At 42.1% G+C, this 21,386-nt stretch overlaps 1 non-coding gene across 1 annotated transcript; it reads right to left on the reverse strand.

Moving 5' to 3' along the window:
• Window positions 1-6,904: 6,904 nt before the first annotated feature.
• On the reverse strand, window positions 6,905-6,977 carry Trnav-uac (transfer RNA valine (anticodon UAC)). Its single transcript has one exon. It is a non-coding gene; the product is annotated as a tRNA-Val (tRNA).
• Between the last annotated feature and the right edge of the window lie 14,409 nt (window positions 6,978-21,386).

Raw genomic sequence — 21,386 nt, forward strand, 5'->3', positions numbered from 1 at the left:
GGCCGAATCTGTAGTTGTTTCCAGATCTCTCCCACACAACGGCCTCCCAGTAGCTTGGATTACAGGAGTACGCCACTACTCCCAGCCGCAGATTCACCTTTGAAAGCAGAATGACATGAGCTACGCGCAACTCCGATTGTTTTTTTGTTGTGTCTGGCCTACTTTGAAAGACTTTGTAGTCGATTTACTTACTACTATCGCTGTTGGAAACCAGGATACCACACAGTATTCTAGAGACGATCAGGCAATGAAAATTTAGAATAAGTAAAACAGTATCAAAAGAATTTGTGTGGTGGAGCAGCACATGCAATTTATGCTTCCTAGATAATCGTTACTGCATAGAATAATTCTTTTGTCTGCGGCGTCTTCAGTATCCGTCTTGTGGAAATTTTACTTGCAGTATATTGTGCAATCTTTTCGTTATGAGTTGGTGCTTGGTTTCCCGATGTTCTTTTGTTTAGTGCATTCGCCTTCTCTTAACCCTGAGAAACCACATACCGAAACTGAAGCACTGCCGGCTGTTCATAAGCAGTGTTCGATGAAGTTAGTTCCCTTATTATTCGTTGCCTTTAATATTCTTCTCATCATTGGTGAGTGCTGCCTGCAGAAAGCGTTTATCTTGCGAATTCACGTGAAAGTTTGTGTTCCCTGTGAGGTCCACTACTTGGGATTAACTTGAGTGCTCCAGGCAGGTGGCTCGTTGGTCTAGGGTTACCGTCTGCCTGCAGCTGCCGTGGCGTGCGTTTGTCTGTGTTTTGCGCTGCCGCTGCCTCGTTTACTTCTGCGGGGTAATTCGCTCGCTAGCTGCGGTTATTCTTGCGTTTGCGGAATGACGTTGAGCATTCAGTGATGGCACTTACTTTGAGAAAAGACACTTTGAAGTTAACGTTCGATAACACGTTTGCCGGACCAACCTCCTTCGAAATCGAGGATTTCCTCGAAGAAGTGTTGATAATTGGACTCGATGAGATTATCGGTATACATTTGTCGATTCTGTCTAGGTTCGTTTATATCAAGATGAGAGATGCCGAGTTTTATGAAAACTCGTTGACTCCTTTAGTTCCGGTTTGAAGTGTAAGCATAGTGATGGCAATGTGGGTGTAGTTACTGTTTCCTACGCCGGGCTTGGACTTCGAACAATTCGCATTTTTGAACTACCGTTTGAGGTCCCAGCAGAACAGATAAATGTTGCGATATCGCCGTATGGCAAAGTTTTGAGCAACTTTGCAGAACGTTGGTCTCCGGCACATAAGTATCTGGTACTGAATGGCGTCAGGCAGCTTAAAGTTGACTTACAACGACATATTCCGCCGTACGTCACGGTTTGTGGGTACCGTGCCGTCGTCATGTATGATGGCCAACCTAGGACATGTGCCAGATGTAACTCGACGGGACATGTTCGTGCGGAATGTTTACAGCGTCATGTAGTTCAACTGCCAACCGGAGAGAGTGTTAGCCCCTCCCGCGATGTCAACATTACCGCCATCGTACGTGTCGGTTGCCCGCCGTGAGCCGTCAATCCAACCGATTCGCGATACACCTGCCGGACCCAGTGGCGTCGTTAATGTGACATCTCCGGACACGCCAGTCACGTCCGAGATGGCTGCTTCTGAAACCCATGACACTAACTGGACCAGTGATATGGCGGTGGACCAACCCTCAAGGGGTGCTGAGTTGGCGGAGGTGTCCATGGCTCCTGCTCCCATGTCTGAACAAGTCACTGAAACGATGCCCAACTCTGACACAGTAATACGGGGTAATCGATCTCCGAAGAAAAATACAAAACGGAGGATGGCTCACCAAGGTGCGGAAGATACAGCACCGAGTTTGTGGGGATAGGCAAAATTAATCGGCCAGAATTTAAAAGAAGGGCCCGCAGACGCTGCCGCCTCGCCTTCGCGCTCGCGGGACACAACACGATCGGACGACACCATGTCGGAGACTCCCACGATGTTCGACAGCAGACCAGATGAGACACCGACTCAGCAAACTGAGCTACAGAATACGAATCCACCAGTTCCTGAGCCAGTAGGCACCCTTTCCTCTCCCAATTGGGCAGACGAGTGTGAAACGAATGAAGCTGATGTAGAGATGCAGGAGGATTCCACACCCTCGACCGGGTCCTTGCCCCCCGTATCAGCAGTTGATGGAAACAAAGTCCACGTGGCCATGGCTACTCAAACGACCGACACGGTCAGCGCCTCCAATTGACGGCTGTATGACGCATCCTATCGTCTGCTCCTTTCGTGCCAACCATCTATGACCACCTTGCAGGCCTACTAGATCCTGACTCTCAATATCAATAAGATACGTAGTGATTTGAATCTGAAAAACTTACAAGACTTGTTATCCGCAGCCGGCATAGATATAGCAACGCTTCAGGAAGTGGGTGATATCAGGTTAGACCACATAGCCGGGTATAACGCTTTCATGAACCCTGGCAACGCTTTCGAACTTGGAACAGCATTCCTGTTAAAAGAAGGGATCATTGCAAAATGTGAGGACAAACTTGTGACCGGCAGAGGGATAGCAGTAACTGTCAATAACATCAGACTGATTAATATTTACGCACCTTCTGGGTCCAGTAATAGGCAACGCCGTGCAGAATTTTTTCTCCACGAGATCCTTCCGCTCTTCGGGACCAACTACAGTGATGTCATTTTTGGCGGCGATTTCAATTGTGTGCTTCGTCAAATAGATCAAACTCCACACTTTAATCGGTGTGTCGAATTAGAACAGATCATTCAAGAACTCCGCTTCACTGACACTTGGACGTACATGCACGGAGTGGAAGTGGGTTTTACGCATGTTACCAATCATTCGGCAAGTAGATTAGATAGAATTTACATATCGCGTAATTTAACGCAACACCTGCTACACACCGAAATATGGCCTACTGTATTTTCCGATCATGCTGCCTATATCTGTACCGCCAACATGCAAAAACAGGAAACATACCGGAGTCGAGGGTTATGGAAGTTCAACATCGCACATTTGCATGATCCTGCATGTCGAGAAGCCTTCCTGTCCACCTGGACGGCATGTGAACGCAAATTCAATTCCTACAAGTCAGCGATCGAGTGGTGGCTCAAATGCGCCAATTAGGAAAACTTTAATGATTTACTCCTGCCAGAAAACTCAGTGGCACAGACGGACGATGGAATTTTACTTTCAGTGTCTTCGGGAGTTGTATAAATTTGACGCGACCGTTATCGGCAATTTTGCAAAGATCAAAAGAATTCAGGCAAAACTTTTAACGCTGCAACGGAAACAGTTGGAAGGCTTTCAAATTCGGGCGCGAGTTCCTAAGACGGTGCAAGAAGAAGAGGCTGCCATGTATCACATGTTACGTGAAAGTCGACGGGGCAGTCGGAAAATCATTACACAAATCCGAACCAGCACCGGTGCAATAGTTACTAAACAAAGTGAAATTATGCGTGCGATTGAAGAGTACTATCGAGACCTGATGTCCAATAAAATGACAGATTATACCGTGTTTGCGGATTTTGCGACAAATTTATCACGGAAACTCAGCCCCACAGAGGCGACTCAGCTGATGACAGGGATGACAGAAGACGAATTAACCGACATTATCCTAAGGAGTCCGAAGAATAAATCTCCTGGTTGCGATGGAATACCTGCAGAAGTATATCAAACCTTCTGGCCACAGATGAAATCGAAACTACTTGCAATATGTAACGAACTAATGAACCCACAAAACGTTATTCCGCAAGAATTTCGACAAGGAATTGTTGTCTTACTGCCCAAGACCCCGTGCAGTAACGACCTCACAAACCTGAGACCTCTCACGTTATTAAATAGTGATTATAAACTATTCGCCCGTGTTATGAGCCAAAGGCTCAAAACTGTCATGACCACAATCACAGGACAGTATCAAACGAGTGTCGGTAGAGATAGATCTATTTACCACACGCTCACGGATTACAGAGATGTCATTGCCGTAGCGGAGGCTTGCAAATTAAAATGCGCCCTCTTCATGATAGACTTTGCAAAAGCGTTCGACAGGGTGAGCCATCGGTTCCTTTTCCGCGTCATGCAAGAACTGGGATTTCCGCACCAGTTCACCCAAGTCCTCGACCATATGATCCGTAATAGTACGTCGCGAATCCAAATTAATGGTCGCCTCAGTGGCGCTATTGATATCGAGTGTTCGGTGAAGCAAGGCTGTCCGATGTCGATGGCTCTCTTTGCCATCGCCATAGAACCTCTGCTCGCTACGCTAACTGCACATTTGCAGGGATTGGAAATCAACAGCCAGAAGATTGTGTGCCGTGCGTACGCAGATGATGTCGGCTTTCTTGTCGTGAACGCGCAAGAAGTGCGGTCCTCACTTCAAATACTTCAACGCTATGAGGCGGCATCTAGGGCGAAGGTGAACTGGCAAAAATCTGGACTCATGAATGTCGGACGGGGAATAGATCTACCCAACCATGCCCGATTACGAGAAATTACCAGTATCAAGTGCTTAGGACTCGAGTTTCGGCGGAAGATACAGAATACCATTGCTGTTAATTATAGAGCTTTACTTCACAAGGTTAGGGCATGTGTACAACTGCACAGCATGAGGAAACTGTATGCTCTTCAAAAAATTGAACTGGTCAACACCTATATCTTCTCGAAGATTAACTATGTAGCCAAAGTGTTGCCTCTTCCCAGTGGCATTGCACATAGAATGCTGTCTGCCCTGGGCCATTTCGTGACCAGAGGCAATATCTTCAAAGTTAAATATGTTACGTTGACGCTCCCTACTCGGAAGGGCGGATTAAACCTCACTGATGTCTATAAAAAGGCACAGGCGCTCTATCTAAGCAGTATGTATAAGCTGTGGACAAAATCTCCACACTGTCTCACTGCTCACCTTCTCAACGAAATCTCCCCGGCTGACCTCACTCCCCCGATTGATGTACATCATATTCCACACGACCTTTACCATTTAAAATACTTCCTGTTGGAATATAGTTATGCTCGAACAATAATTCCGGCGAAGGAAATAACGGTGGTGAAGCAACTTTATCAGACATTGATCGAGTCCACACCCAGGAATAACATCGAAGACAAATATACAGCTCACAATTGGCGGGTCATTTGGGATAATATTCATTCACGCCATTTACCATCTCACGTGCGAGCGTCTTGGTATCTCACGGTGAATCGTAAAGTAGCTACCAATGCCAGACTCCATTCCATTCGTCTGGCCGATTCACCCTTATGCAACACTTGCCAGGTACAAGATAGTGAGGAACACCGATTTGTCTGCGGAAAAGTGTGAGATGTTTGGGCGGTCATACGACAGTTGTTGGCAAGCATCACTAGAACATGCCCTGCGACCATAACGGCAGCTGACTTCCTCACTCCGGAGGTAGTACCTTACCCGCGGACCAAAAGAAATTCAGTAAACTGACTTAAAGGCCACACAGTTTACTATCCTTTCAATGTGACCGAAACGAGTCAAGAAGACTTTCTTCTGTATTTAATGATACAGCACCACCGACTACAGAAGACTAAACACTATAAAGCTCATTTTGCAAACTTTTTAAGTCACACGATCATTTCACAGCCCATATAGGATGGAGGGCTTAAAGCCATTTCTTCCGACATGATGGATTCCACCCTTCTTTCGGACGCCCCAAGTGAAGACCACAGAAGTTAGAGCGGGGCAGACTAATTTACGGGTGCGTCACTTGGATCATTCGTCACGTTCAGAAATTAACAGAACGTTTGTTGTAGCGCGTTTCGAATCGTTGACGGTTACCTTGCACGGAACTGCGGTTCCTAGTTTCTTGATTGTAACAAACGATCCGATCGAGAGAAACAACGATAGAAGACTTTTAATTTATTTTGTTCATCCCATACTTACTCTGATTTTGTGGAGTGAGATGCAATCATGCGGTGCAAAGTGCACGGATTTCCCGGCTCTCCTGCATACATATGACAATGGACATATTTCATTTACACTGCAAATGGATGCAACATTTCGTCTCCGGACCAATTTCTGTTTTTTGTTATTGGCGGCGGAGTCAAGCCGCAGCATTTCTTCATTCCGCAGAAGAGGTAGGGTGACGTGGTGACAGTTACGGCGTGAGACAAGGTGGCCAGGCCTCAGATTGCATGACCCCTGCCCACTTTGCCCCTCCCTGCCTGATACCGCATTTAAAAAAAAAAAATTGGATAAGGTGAAAGAAAAGAAAAGAAAAAAAATAGAATAAGAAAAAAAGAAAAAGGGGGTATGATTCCTGCTTTGGGTGCAGGAGGTCCCGGGTTCAAATCCCGGACGAGCCCTGCCATTTTGACCGTGCTGAAGAGTAGGTGGAACTCAGCCCCGGTTGCAGCTCCTCAATGAAGAGTAGACGCCTGTTATAGCACGTGGATATAACAAGAATGCGGCACCAGTAAAGTACGTAGGTGGAATTCGGTAGAAACGCAGACGGTAATTTTGCATGCAACGGAAAACAAGGTTGTCTTTGCGGAATATGTGCACCGTGAGTGGAGATTAAGCTTAATTGTGCGACAGTCTACCCTCATCTTACTAACGACGGCAACAACAAAGGGGTGGTGGCATGTAAGATTGAGAGTGGCTAAGAGTTTCTCATTATTAGTTAGCATCACACTTTGACAGAGCTGTGACAAGGCGAGTAGGGTGAGCTCAGGAAAGCCAGTAGCAAGCGCACTTGAAGTAGGCCTGAAGAACCGGATTATAAATTTTGCCAGCCATAATGGAGCTAGGGGCGTCATCAGTTACCAAATACCGGTGCAATAAGAGAGCAACAGTATTTGACAGTAAAATGACGCCCTATCCGTCTAGCATACGACACTGCTTGTCTCTGCATACGCGGACGTGGGGTCATCTCGGAAATGAAATCCGAAATATAGATTAAAATTGTTGTGTTCCCGCCCGGGATCGAACCGGGGACCTTCTGCGTGTAAAGCAGACGTGATAACGGCTACACCACGGAAACGACGGTTCTTTTCATGTACCACCCGGAGACTCGTAATAGCAACAGTTTTTCTTCTGTGTTAGCAAGGGCATCGGCTACGAGCTCCCTCCGATTCGTGAAGTTCCTATAGTAAAAGACGTCGATGAAAACAATCCAACCGCGACAGACAGGGAGAACGCTGGGTGAGCTGCAGCCCTACATGGTGAGACCATCAAAGGTGGCGTCATTCACATGCAGTGCGTTTCCGGAACGGGCAGGCTCGTTGGTCTAGGGGTATAATTCCTGCTTCGGGTGCAGGAGGTCCCGCGTTCAAATCCCTGACGAACCCTTGCGTTTTCTGCAACGGTGTGGTAACAAATCGCATGGCGGCGGCTGTTTCGCGCATTTCCAGGCCTCCAAGTCAGCGCTAAAATCCGACAACCAGTTCTGAAACAGTTTCATGTTTCATTTGAGCCATGTGCACCCTGCTGGTGGAACGTTTGAAGTTGATTTAAATGGTCACGGTAGAGATCGTAGCAAGTGTCTTGCTGAGTGCGACGAAAACGGGTTTCCGCCCGCAATCGAACCGGGGACCTTCTGCGTGTTAGGGATGGCGCCTGGGCTCGGCGGCAGCTGCTGCTCTTTCTTTCCTTACGAGATACCGTCGATTCGCGCAGTCGTTATTGCGAAAGATGTCACGAAAGGCATTCGCTTCGTTACCGGCACGGCGCCTGGGCTCGGCGCGGCAACTCTACATGGAGGCACCAGCAGCCCCGGCAGGTGCCCCCGGCGCGCCATAGCGTCGCATGGAGCCGCCTCCCGCAATGTCCACCCCCCCCCCCCCCCCAGACCGGCCTGCGCCTCTAGCTTGCAGGGCGGTGCGACAGTCGTAGCGCATTGCTGATCTTAATCACCCATTTACTCACTGACAGTACCGCATATTTGTTCTTCTTTCTTTCCTACTGTGTTGTGTATGGATCAGATCCTCGTCTTCCGATGTACGAGTATTATCTTTGAATGTTTGGATCACATCTGTATCCACAGCCTCAGTACCCTTATCTGTTGATTCCATCGAAGTATATTGATCCCAGACTTCTCTGCTTCCATCGTCGTTTGAGCGCTCAGTACTTTAGTTCTAACTGTCTGTTGAGGCAATGTGTGCGAATGACTATGTGTGCCGTCATCGGAAGAAAAATCGTCCGCAATTCTTGGTCTTTTATTTCTGAGATACCACTGGCTGGTCAACCGTTTCAGTCACCAGCATGTAAGATAATGTTGGCTTCAACCGCAGTTACAGATTTCTTTTCAGAACAATTACGGGGCTTGGACAGTTTCGCTGTAGATGGCCACTGTTGTTACGTAAGTAGGTTGTCAGCGTTTGGCCAGTGTACATACCCTGAGACTTATATCCACAGGAAATGACATATGACATAATATAGCATTTGATATGCTTAGCAACAGAACTAATGCCGTTAAAACACTGCAACTTGAGCAGCTACACCACAATGAAACAAGACATCTTTCAAAAATTTGTCTTCGACTTCAGGGAGCAGATTATAGACACTGACGTTTTTATTTTCAGCATCAGCAATAGAAACAGAAACGGTTCTTACAGAATGGTCAGGGCGGCGAAATTCAACACCATCGTAATTCCGCAGAATGCGTTCCATGAGTGGATCATACAAATGTTTCACGAAAACTCAGTCCTGTTCCAGAGCATAGTATACAGTATGTACCTGATAGGAACTAATACCGATCATATCGACGATGCCACATTAACTTCAAACGAACTTGGTTGAACAGATCTTATGGACTTGTCGAACTCGAATATCAGGATATTCTTTCTTGAAACATTTGCGACGTTTTACAATTAATTCATCGGGTTAGCAGCTAACGAGCACACACACAAACACAACAGCTAACTTCACGGACAGATGGCACTTAACAGACTGCAACACAAACACGTAAACATAACTGCAACAGCGCAACAGCAAACACGTCCACACTCCCGTGCGTCTCAAGCAGAGATGAGCGTGGTAGCCTCAGCTTCTTTTCCGTTGCACACGAGACACTTACTTGCCAGCACCTTTCACTGTCTGGATGTCATCACAAGTTACAGCACACGTAGTAATCGGAAATGCTCTTACCTTCGTACGAGACGCCATCGATTTGCCCGGTCGTTACTGCGATAAATGTCTGCAAACGCAGTCAGTTCGTTAGTGGCAGAGAGCCTGGGCCCAGTAGCATCTCAGCTGAAACTTGCATGAATGACTTTATTTTGGCGTAGAAATGACTTTGCGAAAGAGCACAGTGCACATGTAAGGTGTCACACGGAAGTATCGTCTTAAGTAAGAAAAATAAAACACCGGTCCAGCGCAGGAACGAACCGAGGACCTTTTGTTTGCTTTTTCACTTTTTTTTGTCGCTCGAAAGAGTCTTAAATTTCAGATCAAGCAGTGCGAGCCGTGCGCGGCTCGCGTTTATCCCACTTATTGTTTATCATCTTCTATTATGGTACTGCCGCCTCGTTTTCTTATTCCATTTACTGGTGTCACTAACTTCCTGCCTTACTTGCCCGTGAGCGGCAGCAGCAGCGCGTATCGATAAGTGCACTGTCGTACCACCTGTGGAGCGTCTGATAGTATTTCTGGGTCGTCGTGTGTCTGGCAGTCAATTGGAAATGGACCAGCAGTGCAGTCGGGGCGCAGCAGCAGTGAAGTCAGGGAAGGAGCGCCGGTGAGGCGCCGACAGCCAATGCTCGCCGACCGCTGGCGACACACGTCAACTGTCCGACGGAGGGAGATTGGAGCGGGACGACCGTTGGTTGGTCATCTCATCGGCCAACGTATATTTGGTCCTATCACCGTTTCCGGGCCTGGGAATTGGTCGGATGGCCTGGAGCAGCGAGGAAATCTCCGTGGCGAGTAGTTTGGCCGGGCCCACTGGCAGCCTGTAATGCGGTGTCGGAGCGTGTGGTGCTGTTCCCATTGCTACGAACTTGGTGGCTCACCGATCCTGGACATGAAAGTTGAGTTTTGACTTAATCTACCAGCAAGCCACGACTGTTCACATTGTGTCGTTTGGAATTCGTTGCCGGCTGTTGGGATATTCCCGCGAGCAACAACGTGTGTTTCCAAGTTGGCAAATTTTAGCCACCCTCTGGTGGAGTTTACTTGGTTATTTGAATTTAAGTTCACCAGCTGAATCTTCAGCCTTGTGACCGTTAACGTCCCGGTTACGTGCCCTGGCCGTTGAGGTAAATTCAGGCAGTGTATTTTCCTCATTGTGTTGCCACTGTCTAGCTTGGCGTGTGATTTAACAGCTGAATGTGTAATTGGTTGTGGGTGCCAACACCTACGTTGTTCCACTGAATTCCCTGTTGTGTGCTGGTCGGGTGAAACGAAGGTTATCTTGTCGGTGGGTCCGTTGACTGTCTGTCGGTTGAATTGTCGTCGGATCGACAATGGTTGGGTCGACTGTCTGTCTCACCTAAGTGAGCATTAGTGTTTGAATTATAGGCCGACCCTTGGATCTTCTGAGCGCCCTTGTGTGTACTGCCTCTTCTTGTTTCTTCTTGTTGTTTGCACTTGTATGGCTTCTAGCCGATTTTTAGATTAATGTTGTTTTGCCCTTAAGGCATCAAATGGTTTGGGCCTTCAGCCTAATTTAAGAACTGTTTTACAAAAAGCCTTTGGCATTTTTAAAATTATTGTTATTGAATCTTAAGTGTTGGGCCTTCAGCCGATTTTGAATTTAAGTTGTTTTGCTCTTAAAGTGTCAGATTTTTGTGGCATTTAGCCGATTTTGAATTTAAGTTTTTCTCCTCTCAAGGTGTTATATGGTTTGGGCCTTCAGCCTAATTCAAGAACTGTTTTATGTAAAGCCTTTGTCATTTTTAAAATTAATGTTATTGAGTCTTAAGTGTTGGGCCTTCAGCCGATTTTGAAGTTAAGTTGTTTGCTCTTAAAGTGTCAGATTCTTTGGACCTTCAGCCTAATTAAGGAACTGTTTTAAGATAAGGCTATGCCTTTTAAATTTATGATTTTGGTTGAGCTTTAAGGTATTGGCTTTCAGCCGTTTTGAAATTAAAGTGGTCTTGCCCTTGAGGCATAAGATTGTACAGCGCATTCAGCCGCTAATTCAGTTCCAAAACCAAATCTGTGGTTTTTCTTTTTTCTTTTTTTTTTTTTTTTTTTTTGTAAAAAAAATTTCTTGCCTCTTGTAATGTTTGATCAAATAAGAGGTTGTAACTGACAGCCTCTTATTTTGGCCCCTTTCCACAACTTAAACTACCTGTCCTGTCATGTGGGTTTAGCAGGGCGTTTCATAGCGCAGTTGCTGCAAAATCTTAAAAATTGTTCCACTAAGTCGTTGTTCCAGAATTACAAACTTGTGCTCTTGCTGCGCTTTTTTTTCTTTTTTCCTTCCATCCACCCCTCACAGCCCGTCCTTTACGCTTCCCAGTAATGCCTTCTTTGTCTTCTAGACTGTATTCCCTTTTGCCTTCTTTTATTTATATTTTTAAACGCTTTATCTACATTGTTTTAACTGAGCGTAAACTCTTCTTCAATAGAAACTAAAATCTGCTGCAACGTAGTTTTTATATGCATAAGTGTATGATTGCTTCTTAAATTTAGTACATTCTTAATTTCTTTATTGGAATAAATTTCTTATTTAGCGTCTAATAATCTCGGAAGAAGCTTGTCAGTACATCTACATCTACATGATTACTCTGCAATTCACATTTAAGTGCTTGGGAGAGGGTTCATCGAACCACAATCATACTATCTCCCTACCATTCCACTCCCGAACAGCGCGCGGGAAAAACGAACACCTAAACCTTTCTGTTCGAGCTCTGATTTCTCTTATTTTATTTTGATGATCATTCCTACCTATGTAGGTTGGGCTCAACAAAATATTTTCGCATTCGGAAGAGAAAGTTGGTGACTGAAATTTCGTAAATAGATCCCGCCGCGACGAAAAACGTCTTTGCTTTAATGACTTCCAACCCAACTCGCGTATCATATCTGCCACACTCTCTCCCCTATTACGTGATAATACAAAACTAGCTGCCCTTTTTTGCACCCTTTCGATGTCCTCCGTCAATCCCACCTGGTAAGGATCCCACACCGCGCAGCGATATTCTAACAGAGGACGAACGACTGTAATGTAAGCTGACTCTTTAGTGGACTTGTTGCATCTTCTAAGTGTCCTGCCAATGAAACGCAACCTTTGGCTCGCCTTCCCTACAATATTATCTATGTGGTCGTTCCAACTGAAGTTGTTCGTAATTTTTACACACAGGTACTTAGTTGAACTGACAGCCTTGAGAATTTTACTATTTATCGAGTAATCGAATTCCAACGGATTTCTTTTGGGACTCATGTGGATCACCTCACACTTTTCGTTATTTAGCGTCAACTGCCACCTGCTACATCATACAGCAATCTTTTCTAAATCGCTTTGCAACTGATACTGGTCTTCGGATGACCTTACTAGACGGTAAATTACAGCATCATCTGCGGTTAACAACCTGGCAGGAGGGGACAAAGTGGGCATGAGTCAAGGAAACTGAGGCCTGGCCGCTATGCCTCCCCCCTGTTTGTTGCCATGCACACCCTAACCCTTCTCTTCGGTGCAGATACCTTTTTCTTTCCATTGTTATCTTTTTTTGACTTTTTCCTAATGATAAAATAAATTTACAACACGCTACTTAGTCTTCAACCTATTGCTATTTTTTAAAAATGTTCCATGATTGCTTCGTAACTGGAAGCACTGCTTTCAAATGCTGTGGCATACTGATAATGATCTTTTTTGTAAATAGTCGGTACATAGAACATTCCATTATTCTTTTAATGGACGCTTCGAAGTTTCGTTGGAAGACATTGGTATGTTTGTAATACGTCCCTCTAGTTCTCCCCACACGTGCTCAATAGGTTCGAGGTATGGTGATTGAGGTTGTGACTGGAAGACTTCCGGGAAATTGTACACCAAATATTCCCGCACAATCCGAGTCTTAAGTTTCAGGTCATTGTCCTGGTAACACCTGAATGTATTTAAGAATCCTCTGGGTTATTAGGCCACGTCATATTTCTTCTAAAATGATCTATGTTTCGAGCCCTCTGCTGGGATCTTCCTCAGTATCTTCTGGTGTCCACTACTGCTAGAGGGGTCGAAACGTCGATGATTTTGGAAGAAATATGAGACCACCTAATAACCCAGAAGATTTTAACTTCAGTGACAACGGCCATAAAAGCCTGCAGACTTACATAACACTTGAATGTCTTTGATATCCAAATTTTTAAGCACTTTTGTGCAAATTATTTTTTAATGTCAGACAGACATACGTATTTGTCCGTAATACTGTCTGTTAACACTAACTCACCCGTTCCAAATGTGGATATGGAGACCTGAATAAGAACACTGCCACCTACATGCTTCACAGTCGGCTTTACGAGCGTAATATTGGTGACTTTCAATTCTTTACTCTTCTTCCGCTACACCATCCTTCATCTATCTGACCCGAAAAGCTAAATTCACTTTTGTAAGCAAATATGATATCGTTTCAACATGTTTCTTCTTTCATAATAAACTCTTTAGTAATGTACAGTATCTGGAGATACTGTTCATTCACTGCGGTTTCTTGCTAGCCAGTCTCCCATTAAAGCCACTGTCTTTTAGTGCTCTGCGAATCGTGTGAGGATGTACCTTCTTTACAGTCTCATTTAGAAGCTCACTTGCTAATTTTGGTACACTGAGTATAGGACCCTTCTTCATATCTCGTATTAGATTCCTCTTGTCACGTGTATCCAACTCATTTGGTTGCCCCTTTTGAGGTATAGATTCTGTATGCTATGAATCATCTGAGGGTTTCTGTCGCAGTACTCTTACTCGTGTTGAGCACAGTAGCAATCTGTCTATATGACTCACGTTTCCCGTTCTGAAAAATCACAAGCGTCATATATCAAAATCTTGGAAATTTGTGGTAAGTTCTATGGGCCCAAACTGCTGAGGTCATCAGTCCCTAGTCTTACACACTACATAATCTAACTTAAACTAACTTACGCTAAGTACAACACACACACCCATCATGCCCGAGAGAAGATTCTAACCTCCACAACCCGTGGGGGGGGGGGGGGGGGGGAGCCACGCGAACCATGGCAAAGCGCTTTAAACCCCACGGCTACCCACGCGGCTGTCATATATCAAAACTGGAACTAGTTTCGATTAGTTTTGGGCACTGTTCCATCTTCACAGTCGACAGCGCTTGTAAAAAAGACACTGCCTTCTAACTCAGAGTAAGTGATTTGGTTGGGTTGGTTGGGGTTGTTTGGGGGAGGAGACCAAACTGCAGGGTCATCGGTCACATCGGATTAGGGAAGGACGGGGAAGGAAGTCGGCCGTGCCCTTTCAAAGGAACCATCCCGGCATTTGCCTGGGGCGATTTAGGGAAATCACGGAAAACCTAAATCAGGATGGCCGGACGCGGGATTGATAAGTGATTTCGCGTGAACGATCAAAACCATTGCTACACTGTCAACTGTCGGAATATTTCAGTAACGAGAAAATCGAGCTATTTTTGATTTAAACCACATTATTTAACAACTATTATAAGTCGTATACGAAGTTCATACTATTATTTACTGGACTATTACATTAATATCTACCTGGTTATTTTTTATTCTTGTTTTGTTAAGAATGATGAGGATGCAAAGTAAAAGTCTCATTGTGGCCGAATATTGAAGTTACTCACTGTACCTCTGCTCTGAAGATGGAATTTTAGTTTCTCGAGTCACCTCTGTGAATAAATTCGACTTCATTGCTCCATCTCGCTAGCAGTTTATCAATAGCCACAGTATCAGAAATTTAACAAAAGTGTAGTATTTATCATTATCCAGTTGCATCGTATGTACTGAGTCAGACTTAACACCATATAACTCTGACGTCCAGTCGTGAATCTCCTGGGAAATTGATTGGACGTGACGTGTCTCCTTTTCAAACGAGAAAACATGATGTCTTTCTGCACGTTATTAGTCATGTTGCATTACAGTGATGAAATTCCGATTGTAAAAGCGAAATTCTGAAGAGCAGCAGTGTAATGAGGAACAGTTCAGACAAATCACAAACGAGTAAACGAGTAAACACAAGCTCTGTCAACGAACAGGCAACTATGAGCGCAACAGCAAACAGAAAACTGTAAACACCACTATCAGAGCGCAGAAGTAAACTCGTTCACTCGCCACCGCTGCTCAAACGGAACTGACTACACCAGGGAAACGGCGATTCTTTTGATGTACTACTGGGACACATGTAGTAGCAACAGATTTTTCTACGTTAGCAGTGGCATCGGCTACAAGGTGCCTCAAATTAGTGAAGTTCCTAGAGTACGAGGGCACAGCAGAAAACTTGGCCCTTATTTTTTATTAGTCAAAGTAAGGTATGTACAGTTAAAGACAAAGATACAGCCCATTGTACCTACCTTAAACTGTTTTTCAACATACTCCCCACACCGTCCCACCACAGATGCCCATGTGGTTGAATTTGTCAGGCTGACTATGAAACCACCGTCGGACTGTTGTCTTGGCTTCATTGTTACTTGTGAGAAGCTGTCCTCCAAGGAACTTCTATAGAGGTCAGAAAATGTGGAAATTGCTAGGGGCGGGGTCTGGACTGTATGGTGAGTGATCCAGAATCTCCCAGTGAAATCCCTGGAGCTTTCCGGCAGTTCTGATTGCCGCATGCGATCTCGTATTGTCGTGAAGCAGCGCACGTTGAAACCTACAATTATGGATAAAGGGATGTAAGGCGAAAGGTTACAGAGCATGTACCATCAATGTCATGCCGTTACTAACTTACTGACATAAATACCTCTGAAACAGGTCGGCCTTTGGCATTCATAATTTCAGTTAATTGCAACAGAGACTGAGTAAGATATCAGATCTCAAAAATAGGGCAATAAAAACTGGTAGATCTTGATTAATAAGAGTTGCAGGTAACCCAAATTATGACATTGCTCTTAATTAAAAGCGAAGAGACATCTTCAATAACAACAGCTTCAGTTAAGAAAAATTACCAAATAGAAAACAGGCAGATATTCAGTAATAACAGCTTCAGTTAAGCAAAACTACCAAATAGAAAACAGGCAGGTCTTCAATAATAACAGCTTCAGTTAACTGCCAAATAGAAGGCGCACCTTCAATAATAACAGCTTCAGCTAAGTAAAATTACCAAACAGAAAAAAATCAGGACTTCAATAATAACGGCTTCAGTGTAATAAAATTACAAAAATAGAAAACCTGCCTTCTTCAATAACAGATTCAGTTAAGTAACTTTACCAAACAGAAAACAGCCAGGTCTTCTTTAATAACAGCTTCAGTTAACTAAAATTACCAAATAGAAAACACACACGTTCTTTTTTATCAGCTGCAGTTGAGCAAAATTACCAAAAGAAAGCTGGCAGGCCTTCAACGATGACAACTTCAGTTGAGTAAATTTACCAAATATCAATGGGTAGGACTTCAATAATAACAGCTTCTGTTAAGCAAAATTACCAAAAAAGAAAACAGGCAGGCATTCTTTAATAATAGCCTCAGTTAAGTAAAATTACCAAACACAAAACAACTAGGCCTTCAATAATAAAATTATCAAATAGAAAACAGGCAGGCCTTCTGAAACCAATAATTACGGATAAAGCAATGTAAAGCAAAGTTTAAGTCCCATGTGCCAACATGTGTCATTTCCTGTTACCACCTGGTTGACTCAAATACCTCTGAAACAGGCGCATATTTGGCAATCACAATTTCAGTTAGTTGCAATACAGACTGAGTAAGATATCAGATCTTAATAACATGGCAATAAAAAGAGATAGATCTTGTTTAATAAGAGTTGCAGCTAACCCAAATTATGAAATAGCTCTTAATTCAATTAAAAGAGAAAAGCTAAGTCTTCAATAATAGCAGCTTCAGTTCAGCTAAAATACCAAATAGAAAACAGGCAGGCATTCGATAATAACAGCTTGAATTAAGTAGAACTGTCAAATAGAAAACAAGCACACTTTCTTTAATAACAGCTTCAGTTAAGTAAAATTAACAAACAGGAAACTGGTGGGCCTTCAGTGATGACAGCCGCAGTTAAGAAAGATTACCAAATACCAATAGGCACAACCTCAATAATAACAGCTTCAGTTCAGTAAAATGACCAAAATAGAAAACAGGCAGCCTTGAATGATAACAGCTTCACTTAAGCAGAATTACCAAACAGAAAAAAGGTAGGCTTTCAACTATAACAGCTTCAGTTAAGTGAAATTTTCAAATAGAAAACAAGATGGCCTTCTTTAATAACAGATTCAGTTAAGTAAGACTATCAAACAGAAAAGAGGTAGGCTTTCATGAACAGCTGCTTCAGTTAAGTAACCAAGAGTTTGACTTACCTCCTCACAAGGGCTGCACCAGAAACATTATACCCAAGGAGCACAAGTTTACACCAAATAGAAAGGCCAAGAAAGGTTACCATGAGAGGACTGGCCTTTCAAGGCCCTTCTTGTTGGTTGCAGACCTACAAAGGAAATATTATCCCAGCAAGGTTAATTACGTGAAAGCAACAATAACCAGCAAAATGCTATACCCATGTCACTGCAAGATACCGCCTCTAAACGATGATGAATTCAGAATGAGATTTTCACTCTGCAGTGGAGTGTGCGCTGATATGAAACTTCCTGGCAGATTAAAACTGTGTGCCCGACCGAGACTCGAACTCGGGACCTTTGCCTTTCGCGGGCAAGTGCTCTACCATCTGAGCTACCGAAGCACGACTCACGCCCGGTACTCACAGCCTTACTTCTGCCAGTATCTCGTCTCCTACCTTCCAAACTTTACAGAAGCTCTCCTGCGAACCTGATGGTGAATTGCCTGAAAGAAAACGACGCTTCAAACACAATTACAAAGCCTCAGGAATTGCAGATTTTGAGAAACAGGCAACTCCTAAGCCAATATAATAAACAGAGCGATGGCGTCTGCAATGCCTGAAGTTATCACAAAATCAATGCCCAGCCATGTTACCAGAGAAAAGTACTTACCTGGTGTTCGAAGATGTTTGGCAGGGAGGTCAGCTAAATCCCAACCATCTAAGTACTGCGTGATGCCAGGGGGGTCGATATGTAATCATAGGACAAAGCAGTTGTGGAAAAATGACATTAATTATTGATAATCGTATTCTAACACCAGGATGGTTAAACTGAGGTACAATTAATCATTTGTACATTTGTTCTAAAAGTTTAGATCAACCAAAATATCAAGAAAGTATAAAAAGATATGAAAAAAATTGAAGACAAGCTTAAAGAAAAGATTCCTACATTTACTGAAAATAAGGATGAAATTACTCCACTAGATCAATGCAAAAATAATTCAGTTGTAGTTACTGGTGACTTCAGTCCTGAAAATCAAGATATAGTTAAAGAAGATTTTATTAGAGGCAGACATAATGAAATAGATTGTTTTTACTTAGCTCAAACTTATATGAAAATACCAAAACAATTAGTCAGAGATAATCTTAATTTTTTAAATATTTCACATTTAAATCATATTTAGCATGACTTCGTTAGTGGAAATTTAAAGAAGTTTGACTATTTTAAAGATATGTGTAGTAAATGCTGGAATGATCAGCTTGGAGATTTTATGATAGACTTCACCAGGAATCCAAAAGAAGGAAAGTTCAGAAATGAAAGGAAGCCATCTCTGGCTGGTGCAAGAAGGTTAAATGTAACATGAACATTAAACAAAAACATTGATAATGTTTTTTCATCTTTAACCAATGTTTACAAAATACAACACAGGAGTTGTTAAAAAGCCAAGCTAAACAGAAGAGTAAGAGAATAATTAAAAGTGAGAGTTTAAAAATGGAAAATGAATTACATAAACCAATAAGAAAGAAATTTAGAAGCAGAAACATCATTAATGGCAAGTAGATCTATTGAAAATGGATTCTGGAAGCTTAAAAGGAATTTCAAAAATAAATATTTATTAACTGTTATTCATATTTTTACAAAATTTGCTTGGGCTATTCCAGTCAAAGATAAAAAAGTAAGAATTTAAGAGACGCTGTAAAAAAAAAATTTAAAAATAGCTGATATGTCGAAGACATACTCAGCTGTGCAGAGCAATCACCAAAAAATTTACAAACGGATAATGGTAAAGTATTCTGTGATAAAGACTTTAAAAAACTGATGAAAAAAATGGAATAATAACCATTATTCAACTGAAATAGAAGATCTGTTGTTGAAAGATTAAAGGAATGTTAAAAGAAAAGATACGAAAGACAGTTGCTCTTCAAGGTAATTATAAATGAAATGAAGTGGTTTCAAAACTAGTCGATGAACATAATAACATACATAACATGCTAAAATGATACACAGGCAAGTGGTCAACAGAAATTTTTGAAATTGAATCTATAATTCTTTTTAATCCAATCACTTAGAAATTAACAGATTTAAATGGTGAAGGAATAAAAGGAAACTTTTATGAGCACAATTACAGAAAACAAAGTAGCCAGATGTTTATCTGAATAAAAAAATTATGAAAAAGAATGAAGATATAGTCTACATTGAATTCTTAGGATTTGAAAAAATAAAATTGCTTTATAAAATATTAATAAAGACTCTTATATATAAATGGAGAGCATTACTCGTAATTTAAATCTGTTTGGTATTGCTATTAATATCATTTTGGTGACTGTTTTATTAGAGAAGATAGGGTATATTTCGATATCGAAATAAAAGTTAAAAAATGATTTAAGGTCAGAATTATTTGAGAAGTTTAAATTTGAGATGACTGAATCAAATGGTGGATTTAGTGAGTTTGGCTCATTAGATGAATACAAAAATCGTTCTAATATTAGATAAAATTTAATTACATAGCATAATTGCAAATATATTTTATACAGTATTAATTAATATTTAATTGTAATTTTAATTTCGTGTTATTGATCCTTTACTATTTTTCCATAGCTTTGGTTCTTTACAACAACTCCATGCTTAAGTTTTAATAACATGATCAATTCACACTCTGTTCTACAATTGCTTTCTAGTTAACTTGAATTATTTCAATTTGTACAACCAACGAAAACCTTACTTATTTTCTTTTGTAATTCCTCAATAAAAACGTTTTCATCATCTAATTCTATTTTTTAGATGTAACTGCTTCCACCAAATACATACCTGTTAAGTGATTTCTAGTTAGATCGCTCATGTAATCAAAAGGCCCATTTATTTTTTTAATCTTTAATTTAACAATCTCAGGTGAAGGTGTGTAATATATAACAAACATTTATTTATTCTTCTTATCTCTAAAATCATCAAGAAATTCATGGATTAATCTTCTGATTTGTTTACATCACATACTTTATCATAGTGACATAAGTAAATCCAATCTTGTTTCTTGTATGAACTATTAAAATTAGAGATTCTAATAGATAAATTGACTGTTTTTCCTATTTTAATGTTACTTTCTAAAGAATATCTTCTCGAGGTAGTGCTGCAAATAAACCTATATTTTGTTTTTCGTTTAACCTTGTCAGGAAAGTTTTTCATGTTCATATTGAAACGTTGTAGTTTTTATTTTCCAATTATTCTTTTTCTTTGATATTTTAATTGATTTTGAAAATCTATAGCAAGTTGTTCTTATTCTTGTTCTTTTTGTTCTATAGTCATTTTTAATTTGTATCCAGCATATTTTCTTACTGAAGGTAAAACTTCTTCAGTTACCCAGTATTGAAATAGTTCAGCTTGTTCGATTTTTTAACTTTAATATTAGAGAATACAATCATGGAGTACTAATAAAAAATAGTATGAGACTGCATATTACACTGAGGGAATGTTCCATTTCCCTGTATCATCATCATCATCATCATCATCATCATCATTTAAGACTGATTATGCCTTCAGCATTCAGTCTGGAGCATAGCCCCCCTTATACAGTTCCTCCATGATCCCCTATTCAGTGCTAACATTGGTGCCTCTTCTGATGTTAAACCTATTACTTCAAAATCATTCTTAACCGAATCCAGGTACCTTCTCCTTGGTCTGCCCCGACTCCTCCTACCCTTTACTGCTGAATCCATGAGTCTCTTGGGTAACCTTGCTTCTCCCATGTGTGTAACATGACCCCACCATCTAAGCCTGTTCGCCCTGACTGCTACATCTATAGAGTTCATTCCCAGTTTTTCTTTGATTTCCTCATTGTCGACACCCTCCTCCATTGTTCCCATCTACTAGTACCTGCAATCATCCTAGCTACTTTCATATCCGTAACCTCAACCTTGTTGATAAGGTAACCTGAATCCACCCAGCTTTCGCTCCCATACAACAAAGTTGGTCGAAAGATTGAACGGTGCACAGATAGCTTAGTCTTGGTACTGACTTCCTTCTTGCAGAAGAGAGTAGATCGTAGCTGAGCGCTC

This window comes from Schistocerca cancellata, chromosome 2, assembly GCF_023864275.1.
Source record: "Schistocerca cancellata isolate TAMUIC-IGC-003103 chromosome 2, iqSchCanc2.1, whole genome shotgun sequence".
NCBI classification, from domain to species: domain Eukaryota; kingdom Metazoa; phylum Arthropoda; class Insecta; order Orthoptera; family Acrididae; genus Schistocerca; species Schistocerca cancellata.